Source organism: Rattus norvegicus, chromosome 13 (genome assembly GCF_021556685.1).
Source record: "Rattus norvegicus strain SHRSP/BbbUtx chromosome 13, alternate assembly SHRSP_T2T, whole genome shotgun sequence".
Lineage (NCBI taxonomy): Eukaryota > Metazoa > Chordata > Mammalia > Rodentia > Muridae > Rattus > Rattus norvegicus.
This window is the reverse complement of record NC_141546.1, coordinates 49544840-49557113: the sequence shown is the minus strand read 5'-3', so window position 1 is coordinate 49557113 and position 12274 is coordinate 49544840. Positions and strand designations below refer to the sequence as shown.

The window sequence follows — 12274 nt, the reverse complement described above, 5'->3', positions numbered from 1 at the left end:
GAGATTCACAAGAGGTGGCATCTGGTGGCTGCTATTAGTCCCTCTAGGGCAAGGTCTCCTTCTTCCTGTGCTGTAGAAAGACACTCCTGGCTCTAACTCCAGGGCCCTGGGCATAGCGCTCTCACTGTGCTTTGCCCTGTGTGCGTGCCTGGTTAGTCCAAGTGATGTCCTGCCCACCAAGTGTGACCTTCCTCCATGTACTTGTGTCTTCTGAGAGGACTGTGGCAGCAAGAACCCAGGTTAGACTTTTCCACAGCCTTGGACACACCTGGGCAGCCAGGCCTAAGTAGGGTATGAGTAGTAGGCACTCCACATCGGAAGACATATTGCCCTTTAACTCAGATACAGGTTGGTAGGCCTGGAAAGTTCAGGGACCTCCATTCGAATGGCTCCACCCCCTAAGATGCTCAGCCACTCAGTAGGTACATGGCTGTTGAGCTGACTGCAGGCTCTGCAGGGCTAGGCATGGGCTGGTGGAAGGCCTGGGCATTCCCCTATTCCTGATCTTGCCCAAGCCCCACTCTGATGGGGTCCCCCATGAGGACCCCCTGCCCTTGGAGGCTGGCAGCAACTCATGGCCCTCTGGTTCTGCAGGCGCTCAGCTCACGTGTTCTTCTAGTCCTCTCCCCTCGGAGCTCCCCTCCCCCACTCTCAACAGATCATTAAGGAATGGGCTTAATGATCTTTCCCAGGAGAAACTGAGGCCTAGAGAGACTAATCTACTTGCTCGCAGGCCCCAGAAGATCCCGAGACTTGGACACAGAACTTCTGCTCCCAGACTGGAACTCTTGCTGAAGGTGCTGTCCTTTAAGCTGTAGGAGACCCAGGTTCCTCAGGGGCAGAGACCAGCTAGTGAGGGCAGGACTGGGCAGGGAAGCCTTAGTCCTAATCTCTACTCTTCCTCCTGAGGTATTCCCGGTGAAGAAGCAGCAGATGAAGGCACTGCCTGTTGCTGCTGCTGCTTCTGCTGTGCTCGCAGGTGGCTCTGTGGCCCAGGTCCCCAGGCTGCCTCAGAGAGAGAGAATTCTGAATGTTCTGTGCAGGCAATGACTGGCCTTGGCTTGCCAAGCAGGCCATAGCCCTGCCTGCCAGGCGTTCTAGGAAGCTCTCTCCAAGGCCAGAAGCTTTGCAGGTTGCTGCTCTGGGACAAAGCCCAGTTGGGGAGGAAGGACTCCCTTGAGGAAGTGTTGGACAGGAGCAGTGGCTGCCAGTTAGTCCTGCAAGACTGGCAGGCAGCCCTGCATCGTGGAGGTAGAAAACTCTTGGCCTGGCCAGTGGCCCATGACTCCCCTGTCTCCTGGCAGTGATTTATCTCGTTCATCCCAGTGTGGAGGGCAGGCCTCATCCTGTGGTCTGTGAGGACTCTGGCTGCAACACGCTAGTCAGGAGGGGGCCTCCTGTGCCCAGCCAGGTTGTCTCTGTTGGCTTTGGTAATTTATGTAGGAGGGAGGCAAGGGCTTCAAAGAGACCGGAACCTAGATCCCTTAGAGAGTTAACTGGCCTCTCACAACCAAACACCTATACATGAGGAGAACTATTTTTATCCCCTCCGGGATCGCTGTCTCCCAAGGACAGAATGTCTACCTGAGTTTAAGATCAACTGCAGCACGTAGAACACGCTCAGGCCATCGTCTCCCTTCTTCCCATCCCTGCCTGTCCCCAAGACCACTATCTCTTCCGCAGACCTCATTCTTCCTCACCTCGGGCTTCTCTGTCTCACAGTTGAAGGCTGTTCTTAAAGCTAACAGCTTGGTAACTCTGCCTTGCGCCTAAGCCCTGGGAGGGGGTAGGTGGACGCTCCCAAGCCTTTGTCTAGGGCATTGAGGGTCACCCTGGAGGTAGTGACAGATGGCTGGACGCGAAGGTCCTCGGTGATGGCGGCTGGGGATCAGCAACACAGAAGGCGGTCTCAGAACTACAGTCCTCTGAGAGGCAACCCAGCCCGAGTGTCAGTCAGCACCAGGGCTGAGGTCGCATCAGATGCTGTGTGGGTGGTATTCAGGGATCTGGAGGAGCGAATAGCTTCCATGGCTGGGGGCACTCCTTTTTCTGGGTCAACCCTACAAAGTCCAAACTTTGCCCCTAGCTTTCTTCCTCAGAATCTTCAAATCAACCCTATACCTTCCACTGACGTCTTCCACTGTCAGGCCTGGTCAGAGGTCCACAGGCTGCGTCACCTTGACAGAGTCACTGCCACCGACAGGTTCTGGGAGGAAGGGTGGCAGCTTTTAGGAACAGGTCTGAGGGAGAGAGACCTTATCCTGGGGGTGGAGCTATGTGAAAGGCAGCCACATATACAGCCAGGTCTTACCTTCTGCTCCTGACCGCCACTAGGTCTAGTCATGCTCTTGGCAAGCTTATGACTGACCCACTTTGGGTCCCAGTGTCAGGACCCTGGGAACATGAAGCTTGGGACACACAGTGTAATCCCGCCCAGGGGGCTGATTCTGGAGGAATGAAGGGAGGCTCAGGGCAGGGTGTGTGCGAGACTTTTTGAGAAAGAGCTGGTGGTATTATCCAGCCCCACTCCAATGGACTCCCACACGGCACACAGTGCCTAGCACTTTCAGTAATGCTTAGTAGCAAGGCTGAGTGGTATCCATAGCCGACGTGGCGAGGTCACTGGCGAGTACTTAAAATGTGGCTAGTGCAGTTGAGGGAATCACACCTTAATTAGTTCCAGTATAAAAGGTGTTCAACATTGTTAACTCAGTAGGAAGACACATGTTGGATCTGTGGTGAGATAGCCTGGCACACTGGGCTGGCCACAATGCGATAGATAATAGCAAGTGTTGCCGAGGCTAGCCCAAAGCCAGAATGAGGCACAGTGCAGACACTTTGGGCAACAGCGCAGCCATTCCTCAGAATGTTAAATACACAGTCACCACAGGATCCTAAGCATATTAGGGGTACATAACATAAGCACAGCATAACTATAGCATAAGCACACACTCAAGGGAAATAGAAGATGTCCACACACGTGTGAGTTTTCTTTTCTTTTTTCTTTTCTTAAATTTATTTATTTAATGTATATGAGTACACTGTCGCTGTCTTCAGATACACCAGAGGAGGGCATCAGATCTCATTACAGATGGTTGTGAGCCACCATGTGGTTGCTGGGATTTGAACTCAGGACCTCTGGAAGAGCAGTCAGTGCTCTTAACCGCTGAGCCATCTCTCCAGCCCCCATGTGAATTTTCATGGCAGCATTATTTATACTGGGAAAAAGATAGAGATGAAGCAAATGTTCATCAAATGATGGCTAAATGAGCAAGTATTATCCACACTGTAGAATACTATTCAGCCATGAAAAGGAACAGGGGGTGAAACATACAACATAGACCAACTTGGAAGTGACAGAAGCCACAAAGGTGTGTGATCCTGTTTGTACGAGGGATCCTGAATGGGTAGATCTGCAGAGTCAGCAGGTAGACTAGTGTTTGCCAGGGTTAGAGGAGGGAGAGAAAGACAGGTGAGTGCTTAGTGTACGGGCTTATCTGGGAGGTGGCGATAACATATTTTGAAATTACATGAGCGATGATGTACAAACATGGTGCAAGCCATGGAATTACATATTTTAAAAAGTGGGTTTTATAGCGTGTGATTAAACCTCGTCTACATGTCTCCCCATCTCTAGCTCGTGGCGCTAGTATTGGACGAGGCTAGAACACCTGACTTCACATTTTGGCTTTGCCATGTGCTGCGTGTCACCCTGGACAGCAGTCTCCGGTTTTCTCAGCTATGATATTGAAGTAATAAATAGACCAGCTCAGGCATGTCGTGCTACCAAACAGGGCTCATATACATAAAGCCTCTAGGACAGTACCTGATATCAGAGAGAGAAGAGTTAGCCAAGACCTAGTATTACTAGGGTCACAACCAGAAACCCCCCCAGGCCTCTCCCAATGCTCTTCACACCTGAGCCCAGCCCCTCTCCTCTCCTCCCCATTCCCTCGCCTGCAGATGGCTGTCTGCTGTGTAAACTGTTGCTATAACAACCATTCCCGGTTCCCAGAAGCAGCTGCACAGAAGACATCATCAACATCTTCTGAGCAGAGTGTCACAGGAAGGCTCTGGGCATTGTTAAAAAGGGAAACATTTCCAGCAAAAGTAAACCTTAAGGTTCACCAGGCAGGAGGTCCAGGGCCTGCCCTCTGCAGTGACCCGCCTGAGTGTCTGAGATGGGCAGACTGTCAGTGGTTATCCTCTGCTGCAGGCCTGCTTACAAGCCCAGTCCAGCGCCAAATCTTCAGAATCCTCTCTCATCCTGTAACCTGGTGTTCAAGGGAATGGGATCAGAGGAATTTCTTTAGAAGTGTAATAGAAAAAGAACTAGAAATAGACCTAGCCAGGTGGCAGTGGCACACACCTTTAATGCCAGTCCTCAGAAGGAGAGGCAGGTGGATCTCTTGAGTTGGAGCCCAGCCTGGTCTGCAGAGTGAGTTCCAGAACAGTCAAAGCTGCACAGAGAAACCCCTGTCTCAAAAACAAACAAAACAGAGGGGGTGGGGAGGGAAGGAAGGAAGGAAGGAAAGAAGGAAGGAAGGAAGGACAGGTGGACTAACTAACAGACCTTACAACAGTCATTCCAAACAGGGTCCTTCCTCTTCTGATCTCTTGGCCCTCAGTACTAATTGTCCTTAATCTAGCAAAGCCTTCCCCAAGTGCAAATCATTGAGAAGTAGCTGTCCCCTGGATCTGTAAGCTCATTCCCCAAGTTCTTTGCCAAAGGCTGCTTTGTACGCAAGGCTGTGTGAAGCTGAGTTGTGCTGCCATTGCAGCCAGCCTTGTGGGTTCCCTTCCTGCCTTCAGCTCGTTGAAGAGACCTCCTCTCTTCCCAAAAGGACCTCCATGGGGCATAATGGAAGGAGTCTGTCCTCCTACCTCTCCCAGAAAGCCACCTGCCCCAAGCACACTGCAAAAGAGCAGAAATGAAACCTCCAGAGAACAGACTTAGACCCCGCACACTTCTCAGGGCGGGCGCTTGTGTTGAAACGCAAACTGGATTCGCTCTCAAACTTTGGCTCTGAATATGAGCTTGCCAGGGGAATCTGTGGGTCTCCAGAGCCCACTTCTACCTTAAGTGGTTGAAAAATCCCGGTAAGCCAGGCCCTGCTCTTAAACTGGGTAGATGGCGCCACAAAATCGATGCTGCAAACACTGGGCTCTTCCCCAAGCGTGCTAACTTAGCCAGGGTCAGAGACTGGGAGGTAAAAGGATGTCTGCCCCAGGAGTGCAGAGCCTGCAAAGAATTTAGAGGGAAAGAGACCTTTGGGCGACTTCTCCCAAACCCGAGAGCTAGACAGCTGCCCATCCTACAGCATTGCGGCATCAACCCGAAGCAAGGCTGAAAGCGGCTGAGGACCCCTAGCGCCCCCGTGTGGTTGTTCTCTGCAACAAGCCCCAGAGACCTGGCAAGATTTTGGTGGCTGTCTTAACGCAGAAGAGCAGAGCTCCGACTTGTGCCAGCGATATTTCTCCATCACTTTGGGTGGGGATGTTGAGCCCTGGTGCTTTGTCGGGTCTCCCGTTCTTGCAACGTTCACACAAATGCAAAGTAGGACCCTCTGATCACATCACCTCATTTAGGAGCTGGCAGCTCGCAGATTCCCGGGAGCCACCTCTAGGCGCGTGAACCAAAAAAACTCTGGGAACGACACCCTGGAATCTATGCTTAAAAGCAAGCATTTATACAGACTTCAGTCTAGCACAAAGTCACAGGACCACACTAGCAGCGCTTAGTCAACTACACTGCTCCCTTACTTACAGACCAGGAAAACTGAGGCCCAGGGAGAAGTCATTTCCCCAAGTTCCACAGCTGGTTGAGATGTGTTCGCTTGGGGCTTTTACCTCAATGAAAATCAAAACTGCACATGAAGCGGGGCGACTCCTGCCTGGTGGATTCCAGGCCTCCGCGTACTTCTCTTGTTTAGCCCCAGGTTTCTTTGTAGTTGTAGTTTTTGTCTAATGCCCCCATATGGCCGATGCGTTTGCTTTTCTCTTTTGAAGTCCCAGCTCTGTCTGGGGCCTCATGATGGAGCAGCCATCGGGAGGACTCCAGTCAGCCCACTCATTGACTGAGTGGGTTCAGTTCTCCAGGGTAAAGAGAAAATCCCCGGGGACTCCTTTGGGGAGCAGTTGTGCACAGAACAGCTACCAGCGCAGGATTTGCCGCACTGCAGGGTTCTGTGTTAGCCGCCTCTGACAATATTGTGACTTAAGTGGGGGGATGAGAGGAATTGATGGGATTAGTAACAGAATAAATAGTTTCCTGCCTGCCTGCCCCATGACAGTGGAGTGTCTCTGCCATGGAGGCCCGCCCACCCTGTCTCCTTCTAGGACCTCTGGGGCCAGCAGATGATTGGGGAAGGGGTGAAGAAAGAGGGTGGAGTTGCCCCTCAGACAAGCTGCTGTGCTCTAACCTCGGGCAGGGGAGATCTGTGTAGCAGTCACTTGTCACATTTTAGCTTTCCCTGCTATGGCGCCTGAGTCAGTCTTTGCAGGGGTGGGAATGGTTCCAGTACAAAGTGACTGGTGCAGATTCCACAGAATTGCCTAGCTTAACCCTGAGCCCCTGGGGGCACCCTGGGATGTGCCCTTAGACCAGGAGAACCTTGTGATGGCCTGCTCTTGCTTGAGCTGGGAGATTTATGTCCTCGAGTGGAGCAGAAGGGCAAAAAGATTGCAGTTCTCAGAGACATTTGGCCCACTGAAACACAAGAGTACTTACTGCCTAACAGATCCTGGCCGCGGTGTGTGAAATTCTCCAGCGTCTTACGATTGTTGCAGTAAATACTGGGAGAAAGTGACTTGCTGGCTAGGGCTGGAATCTTTTTAGAAGCTGAAATTGTGACAGATTTCCAGAATTTAAAGATCAGACCCCCATACTGGGGATCAAATAGGGCTGGGGAATTTTCTTCCTCCCAGGAGTTGTTGAGATGTGTGAGAGAGGAACAGACACAGAGAGGCCCGGTCCTTCCTGTTTCCAGGTCGTTTAGGCTGGCCAGGATTTCTACATGGATCTAGGCCCAGACCATCCCCTGTGGATAATTCTGGCTGTGACTTACCTCTTCTGCAGACATCTGAGCCTCTGTCTCAGGCCACAGTACTGGACAGTGAGAAAAAGAACCCATGCACGGAAACTCACAGCAGCCCTGAGTCCCCTGTGTGGACTTAGAGGAGAGGTTACTTCCTGTCTTTAATGTGAGAGGGTGGCAAATGCTTTCCAGCTCCCTCTTGGCTCACTTCTGTCCCTCCTGGGGGCTTGTACCTCACCCCACCATTCACAGAGAAAGCCAGTCTAGAGGTAAGGTGCAGACCTGGTTAGTTCTTAGTTGCCCTCCCCTGAGCTACATGGCTTGTGGGTTCTGAAGCATTTGTGAAGGTAATTAAGGCTTCAGTAGTCAAAAGTTATTGCAGTTTACTTAATTGCTGGCTAATAATTAAAACCTCACAGAACGTGGGGGAATCTGACTACTGGGTGATGGATCCCCCTGCGCCTCCTCCTTCTGGAGCTTGGCCTGAATCTGTTGGGGCTTTTACCCTGGAGCTGGAGGCTCCCTGTCCATGACCATCTCACGGCTCAGCCTTCTGGTCCGAGGAAATCCGTGTAGCAAAGTGAGTCCCACAGGCAAGACTAGCCCTTGAGGAAAGCTGCTAGTCAGGCTTCGTGGTGCAGAAGCAAGGTTTGCTAAGTGTATCGCACTTGTCCCAAGTCCAGGTGTGAGGGCCTCGGCAAGCAAGAGCGTGGTCCTACCTGTTTGGGAGTGGCAGAGTGTGGGGAGCTCGAGCCCCACCTCTGCCCACCTCTGCCAGATTCCAGCTGTGTTTCCAGGCAGTGTGCTGTATGACCGGCTAGGCTAAGTGTGTTAGTGAGCTAGGCCCATAAGCCTCACTGCAGTGAGGTCATCATCCCTCTCCATTTAACAGAAAGGAAAACTACAGCAAGATGAAGTAACCTGGTCAGGGTCAGCCCAGCTGCGAAGGGGCAGTGGAGGACCTGGATGGTGGGTTTTCTTCTTGACACAAAAAACTGTGTTCTTTTTTGTTTTCGTTGTTTGTTTGCTTGAGACAGGATTTCTCTATATAGACATGGCTGTCCTAGAACTCACTCTGTAGATGAGACTGACCTCAAACTCAGAGTTCCGCTGGCCTCTACCTCTCAAGTACTAAGATTAACGTCCTGAGCCACAGCTGCCGGCCTAAGAACTATGTTCTTGTCACCAAATTGAAAGTCAGTTTCTTCCCAGTGTCCAAGTTTTTAGCTTAGCGGCAAACCCTCGGTCTTGGCGTTCTTGGGAGGCCTGTTCCCCTTGTCTGATGCAAGGCAGGTAGAAGGAATCTGCTCGTGTCATCCTCCCAGTGTACCCTGGGCCTTCCCTTCTCAGGCACAAATTGCCTCTTTTCTTCATGAATTTCTTAGCCACCTTCCTGTCTCACAGTGAGAGGCAGAGCCACCCAAATCGCCTTGTGTGTGTATTGCGGAACACTGTATCGGCACACCTTGGTGAGAGGAGCATATTCTGAGGCAGGGTATCATGATAGAAAGAACAGGAGGGTTGGAATCCAGACAAATATGATGAATCAAGTGAAATACCACAGAGTCATGTGCTTAGCGTCATGCCTCACATGGGGCAAACACATGGTCGCTGGCATTACTGTGTGCATGCACCAGTGTGTCGAGTATATTTGATTATGGTTCTGTAGTAAGACTCCACAGACAGTATGCTCTTTGTATATAGACACACATAATATACACACATGATACATACATACAATTCACACACATGATACACACATGTGATACACATGATACACACATGATACACACATGATACACACATACATGATACACACACGATACATACATATGACACACACATGATACACACATGTAATACACACATGATACACTCATATGATACACACACGATACACACATACATGATACACACATGATACATATGACATACACACGATACACACATGATACACACATGATACATATATGACACACATGATACACATGTGACACACACATGCATGCACTCACACACATACTTCATCCTTTAGATCTAAGATGCGTTCTGCAAAAACTTAGCTCTAACGTGCACTAAGGTGTCACATAAGTTGGAAACTTCCTGAGCAACAGTAGACTCCTCCATTTTTTTTTTTTTTTCCGGAGCTGGGGACCGAACCCAGGGCCTTGCGCTCGCTAGGCAAACGCTCTACCGCTGAGCTAAATCCCCAACCCCAGACTCCTCCATTTTTGACGTACCTCACCCCCTCCCCAGGCCTACCCAGGCTGAGACCATAGGGTTGACCAAGACACAGGGAGGCAGCCTCCAAGACATGGGGACTTAACCAGTAGCATTAATTTTAGTTTATGTTAACGTCATCACAAATCAACTAGTATTTCAAATCCCTCCACCCCTTCCCAGATCTTCATTCTCACTGCACACGGTAAGAAAAAGCTTAGTAAAACTAGGCCGGGTGCTGGGGTAGAGCAGGCTACAGATCTGGAGTGGGTGAGGGTAAGGGGTGGGTTGAGTTCTTTTGCAAATATAACTTAATATACATAAAATGACTTGGGGATCAGAAGTATGAATATCATCCCCCCCACACATACACTACCACATACACTACATACTACACACACACACACACACACACACACACACACACACACACACACACACACACATACACACAGAGCAGACTCAGCTGTGGAAATGTAAGGTGTCATACCCTAGATGGCCAGTAGGCGACACTGCTGAGGCACCCAGGGAGCTTTAGGGTGTAGCCTCTTCAGGACTGTCCCAACCAGGGCACTGAACAGATCTGTCATTCCCATCAAATACAGCCTTCTTGCCATCTCTAAATCTACCCTGGTGCCTGCAGATAACTCTTAACCTCTCTGACATTCCCAGATGGTTGTGCCCCTGCGCCTTGACCTCCCACCAACCCTGTGACACACAGGACTGGGCCAAGCCATTTCCAGGACCTTGGTACCTCTGGTTTTGAAGAGTCGAGTCCTTGGTGGGTGGGGGGAGGAGGGGTGTGTGTGACCTACTCTGTTGATGTGGAAGAATGTAGGGCTTGCAGTAGAGGTCTTTGAGGAGGCTGGGGCGAGAAGGTGCCGTGATTTGATATAGTGAAGGTGTCGGGAGTTGATATAGTGTTCTCTGTCACTACCAAGATTCTGGGTTCTAGTTCCCATCATTCCCTGCGGCGCCCTGAAGCTTGGTAAAAGTAGAGAATTAGGAATGAAGCTGACCAACTCTATAGCTTAATCATTTTTCCTTAATGAGAAGGGGACATCTTTATCCAACACCACATGCACATACAACACACATGTGTACATATACACATATATATACACATATGCACACATACGTACATGCATACACACACAAACATACCCATAACGCACACATACACAAAAACTTTTAAATGGTGGTAGCTCTCATTAAATCTTGGGATATCATTAAGCACTTACTGTATGCAGTCACTGCGCATGACACTGCAGGAGTGCCCTGTGTTACATCAAAAGAGGTTGAGTTTCATGCATGATGACTTCAACATTGCGAGTCTGAGGTCCACATCATAATCTAAATAAATAAATAAATAAAAGAGGTTGAGTTTCTTTCAGATTCTGGTTTTACCCTTTATTTTATGCTAGCTGTGAGTAGCTTGATTGATTCATTTGATCTCAAAGTGTCAGTGTTCTCATCTGTAAAATGGACTGATAGCACAAATCTCCCATTGGGGTTGGACTGGATGATGTGTGCAGAGCACTGGGCATACCCAGAAGCCTCTGACTAACGCTCCATCACTTTTCCTCTTTGGAAACACCCTTTAGAGATACACGCACCTTTGACTCACTTCCGTCCAAGTCGTAGAAGGCATCACCCTTCTGTGAACCCATGCTATGCTCTTAATCCCACACAGGGTCTTGCACATTAAACCTTAAAATATATAGGTGTGCGCTGTCTGACCCTGACTGTGTCCCCTGCCAAGCCATCACTTAAAGGCAGCTCGCAGCTCGCAGGGTGACACTTGCCAGAATAAACAGGCATTGGCAGCCAGAGAGATGACGCCAGGGCTGTGGGCAGAGCTCAGACCACTGGCATGGAGGCCTGCCATTTTTCCTTGTTCCTTGACACCAACATGGAGGCCTGAGTACACGGGACTGGCTTGAGAAACTGGAGGATAGGGTCAAGACCCCAGGGGAGGGAAACAAGATGGCTGGGTCCAAGATTGGAGCTGGTCCTAGAAGAAGGTGTCCCAGAGACACTGGGAAGAGCCACACAGCATGGCCCTTCCACCCCACCCAGCCTCACTTGGCCAGCCAGCCAGTGACAGCCAGCCAGTGACAGCCAGCCAGTGACAGCCAGCCAGTGACAGTCAGCCAGTGACAGTCAGTCAGCCAGCTTGAGCTCAGTCTTGAGAAAAAAAACATACCTCTTAGGGGATTCAGAAATGCTCTCTTTGGCAGCGAAAAGGAGCTCGCTCTCCTGCTGAGTCTGTGGGTGGAGAGAGGCTGGGCCTGGGAATAGGGGTAAGTTTGGCTTGTCTAGAAGGCTGGAAGTGTTGAGGGCAGGAGGAGAGGGATGGCCCCACTGTTACCTCTGTCACTAACCACTGAAGCAGTTTTAAGGATTGGGAAGACTGGTTCCTCAGTGACAGTGACTTGGATCCCTATGTACAAGGTTACTCAGGGGACACGGTCCAAGCCTCTTCGTTCGTGTTCTCAGAGCCTAGCCCAGTGCCTGGTACCAAGTTGAGTTGGAATCTTTGGGGATTTTTGTTTTTTTTTTGGATATTTTTTGGGGGGAGGGTTGTTTTGTTTTGTTTCATTTTGGGTTTTTTTCTTTTAGAGGTTTTGTTGTTTTTCTGTTTTCTTTCTTTCCACTTTTTTCTTTTCTCTTTTGAAACAGGGCCTCACTATGTAGCCTCAGCGGGCCTAGAACTTGCTATGTAAACCAGGCTGACCTCAAACTCACAGAGATTCACCAGCCTCTGCCTTCTGAGTGCCGGGGTTAAAGGTGTGCATGCACCACCATGCCCAACCCCGAGTGGGTGTTTGATAAAGATTTCTTGGGTTGGTCAATAGAAGGGAGAAGAAGGTCCTCTGAGTCGTTGCATCATTTTGGATGCTATTTCCATCCCTGGATGGGAGAAAGTGTGAAGTTTCGTTTCCGGTTAGAGGCTCTCATCTGTCTAGGCTAACATCATCCAGAAACCAAGGCTGAGCAAAGTGGTGCTGACTGGT

The 12274-nt window shown here is 50.2% G+C and overlaps 1 protein-coding gene and 1 long non-coding RNA gene across 6 annotated transcripts in view; one reads left to right on the top strand and one right to left on the bottom strand.

Moving 5' to 3' along the window:
• Nav1 (neuron navigator 1) overlaps window positions 1-12274 on the top strand; it is a 253346-nt gene that overhangs the window by 135800 nt on the left and 105272 nt on the right.
• On the bottom strand, window positions 3026-8948 carry LOC134481562 (uncharacterized). Its single transcript, XR_015635965.1, has 4 exons — window positions 5412-8948; window positions 5079-5242; window positions 4370-4460; window positions 3026-4274 (listed from the first exon to the last, which is right to left on the bottom strand). It is a non-coding gene; the product is annotated as an uncharacterized LOC134481562 (long non-coding RNA).